Raw genomic sequence first — 4,124 nt, forward strand, 5'->3', positions numbered from 1 at the left:
ACCTTTCCTTTTCCAAAGTCACGTGACCTTCAGTGGCAGCAGTACAGCATCATTGACACTGCCCTGCACTGCCCTGCACTGCCTTGCACAGCCTTGCACAGCCCTGCACAGCCACCGGAGTTTTGTTCCGCTTACTCATGAACAATGACTCGTTATTCCTTCTAACTCCTTGATTCATAATCCTGACCCACCTAAGTGGGTCGGTCTTACTCATCCTTGTGCCCTGCATGTGATTCTCTTGTACTATTCTTGGACCATGGATTTGTGTATATAAGACCCCTGTAGCTCGCCCTAAGTCCCCATCTCGACCTCTTGTGTCTTGGGGACTTAGGTGAGTAACCATCTCTGTATTAGATACTATGCTAACTTGTGTCTTGGGGACTTAGTGTGTGACCTTGAGTCCATTAGGTGTCCATTGTGTCACTGTCAACCTCGTGTCCAGTGACCTTGAGTCGAGCTCAGCTCCTCTTTATCTGCGTATACTCTTGCCTATAGTAAGTGCCGACGACGCTGCCTTTCCCTCCAACTCTACCCAGTTGCTTGGACATTCCGACTGTCTAAGTGATTGGTAACCCCAACGGGCGTTCCCCTGCACGTCGCTCGTCACACTCACTCTGTGATTGCCGGTTACAACTGCACGAGGTTTTTTGTTACCCTGGCCCGCAGCATGTACGCTCAATTCAAATGCATGTCAGCATGTTCCTTCTTCTGGTTGACCCATTTATTCTCTTGTGCAGTATGCCGAATTTTGTGAAGAAGCTACTCCGTCATTGTCAGGGATGAAACTGCGGGCAAAAATATCGGAAATGCGGAGGTCCGATGCATGGGAAAAGCAGAGATGAACGATACCGAAGCTGAATGGGTCTGGGACGAGTGGACCTAAGTCCAACGAGCAGGGGCGTACTGCCCAGACCACAACACAGTCGGGTGGATGTGATTCAGAGACAATATTGAGAAGAGTGGTATGCTGACGTCGGAGCAAAGTCGGAGCAACGTTGAAGCAAAGCGGGGCAGAGGCGGACTTGACCCGAAGGGTCACTACACACTTGAGGTCTGCTTAGGAGCAAAGGGGAAAGCCTAGTCGATATTGGAACTGAGCAATATCGTACAGACAAGCTGGTATAAGTACTAAGCAGAACAATAGAAAAGTCGGAGATGAATCTATCATCAGTAAGACAAAGGGAACAGGGAAGAAGATCTAAAGTACATGTGGAACACAAAGGGAATCAGTGCCGAGGAAAACGAGCACAAGGAAGAAGAATATGGTGTGAGAATGAGCAAGGACGAACAAAGGGAACATGGGGAGTCAAAGATACGATAAGTCCGCCGGAGATCCGTCGGAGGACCGTGGGAAAATGAGCGGTAAAGAGCGGAGGAGACATCAGAGGACAGTCGGTGATAGTAGGCAATGGTCGGCGATGATTGACCCGTGACAGTCATTGACATGCCCTTCAGGTGTTGCTTGGATATCTTCCAGTCAAATGCCCTCGACTGTCGTTATTGGAATCAGCCTTCGCCAGCTTTGAATCAGCTTGTGAGGTATTCGAACTGGTCGCTGATGACCTGCGTACCACTCGGATACTCGTGAGCAACACCATATGTCTGTTCGGTCCTATCAGGAACGTTGACGCCTCACGTAGCCTGTTTTGCACTAGCTACGTAAAAGGGCACTTGCATCCATGCACGATGAGCCGGCTCGGGCTGATTCCACTGAGACCGGACAGTCCGATGAAACTCTCAGCACATTGTCCGGGAAGACCCGACTGGTCAGACATATGCCGGCCTCGAGCCCTGCACCTGCTCAAGGCACGGTATCGCGTCCGGACCTGTGGGCAACAGTGGAGCATCAACATGTTATAGATGTTAGCATTGCCTCAACACTGTCATGGGTCAATCATCGCCGACCATTACCTACTATCACCGACTGTCCTCCGACGCCCTCCTCCGCTCTTCGCTGCTCATTTTCCTGTGGTCCTCCAACGGATCTCCGGTGGACTTTTCGTATCTTTGACTCCCCATATGTTCCCTTTGTTCGTCCTTGCTTATTCTCACACTGTATTCTTCTTCCTTGTGATCGGTTTCCTTGGCACTGATTCCCTTTGTGTTCCACATGTACTTTAGATCTTCTTCCATGTTCCCTTTGTCTTACTGATGATAGATTCATCTCCGACTTTTCTATTGTTCTGCTTAGTACTTATACCAGCTTGTCTGTACGATATTGCTCAGTTCCGATATCGACTAGGCTTTCCCCTTTGCTCCTAAGCAGACCTCAAGTGTGTAGCAACCCTTCGGGTCAAGTCCGCCTCTGCCCCACTTTGCTCCGACGTTGCTCCGACTTTGCTCCGACGTTGCTCCGACTTTGCTCCGACGTTGCTCCGACTTTGCTCCGACGTCAGCATACCACTCTTCTCGATATTGCCTCTGAATCGCATCCATCCAACTCTGTGTCATGGTCTGGGCAGTACACCCTTGCTCATTGGACTTAGGTCCACTTGTCCCAGACCCGTTCAGCTTCTGTATTGTTCATCTCTGCTTTTCCCGCACATCGGACCTCCGCATTTCCAGTATTTTTGCCCTGCAGTTTTGTCTCTGACAAACACCTCCGGTATCGGATTGGGCACTGGGCCAGCACCCGACTGCGGATCATGACCTCTGGCGTCAGGCAGACGTCGCCTTAGGAGTGCTGGATAGCACGCAACAAACGCCCATCCTGGTCGCGGCTGATACACAGAACTATACCAACCTAATGGGCGACTTTCAATTCAGGGGCAATATCGAAGATTCAACAACAAATACTGAGAACTTTGGGGAGTTATGGTCTGATTTCATGGGTCAATTCCATTGAGAATCGTATCTGCAATGTGTGAAGTTGGCTTAGAGAACATCAATTTGCAATCATCCCAGATCTCCGTAATGAAACCCCAAGGTCCTGATCTCTCTCTGGTGGGAGGGAAAGGGTGACGTTGATTCTGATGATTGGGGTGCACGATCCACATTTGATGAACAGCAATAAGAAAGGATGTGAAGGAGAGACAAATGGTGTACTGAGGGACTGAGCCATTGAGTGTCCTGAGAGTATGCTTTGGATGTGGCCAATGCTCGGTCGCTGCACCGGGTCAATTGCCTAGCACTTCTGGACTATGTCCCAAACACCATAGTTAGTTAGACATGCAGGTCGCTCATGCCGGCGATTATCTACCACAACAGCAAATACCAAACCGGCAGGATTAATGCCTATATACGGGTTTTCTTCGCTGAATGCCTACAAACGGGTTTTGTCCATAAGAGACACGTTGCCAACTGAACAATAGATTGCTACATCAATCCAAGAGCACTTCAGTTGCGTGCTTCGGGAGTCTACTTCTCCATAAAGGTCATATGCAACCTTGAGCATAGACCACACGGCGCTCAGCAGGCCATGGATAGTGATTGCAACACCAGCAATAGTGGTGATTTCGGCCATAGGTTGCCCCTCAGTTTGCAAGGGGCAAGCGGAGGGTGTCGCTGACATCTTAACATTCCGACAGTGTGCTGCAGTTCGGCATGGAGAGATCTGGATGCTCTCCACATCTAGCCATATCAAGACCACTTAGGTGAGATCCTTCCTCCATATCCTTCCATTCTGACAGTGTGAATGAGAGCAGGCACCGAGCAAAATGATGTTTGTGTAGGTTCATGTCTGAGAGCATCATGGTCACATGTTGGTATTATTGTATTTTGCGACATGATCTGGTGCTGCAACAGTTTGCGCAGATAATTTTGACTTCGAAAGATGAGTAGTCAAACCACAGAATCATGTATGCGGGGTCATCTTCGGAATGGTAGACAAGTCGAGGACTCGCCTGGGTGGGGATGGCCACAAGACATACTGGGATTACCCGGAAGGCATGAGGTTGGCACGACCTGGTGCCCCACAAAATCCAAGCTGCTATGGGTGGTCAACAGTAGATATCACCCCTGTGTCTTGACTTGCATCAGCGACCTTTGCTACAGTTTCCGAAAGACATTGGACGAGAGTTCCTGCAGGAAGCATCGGAGAAGAAGCAACATGCCGAAACTTGTCAAGTTCTGCGGCAGGCTCGCCGCGCAGCCCGTATAGCATGGTGATGATTATATTTGTCAGG

The sequence above is a fragment of the Punctularia strigosozonata genome (genome assembly GCF_000264995.1).
Source record: "Punctularia strigosozonata HHB-11173 SS5 unplaced genomic scaffold PUNSTscaffold_11, whole genome shotgun sequence".
NCBI classification, from domain to species: Eukaryota; Fungi; Basidiomycota; class Agaricomycetes; order Corticiales; family Punctulariaceae; genus Punctularia; species Punctularia strigosozonata.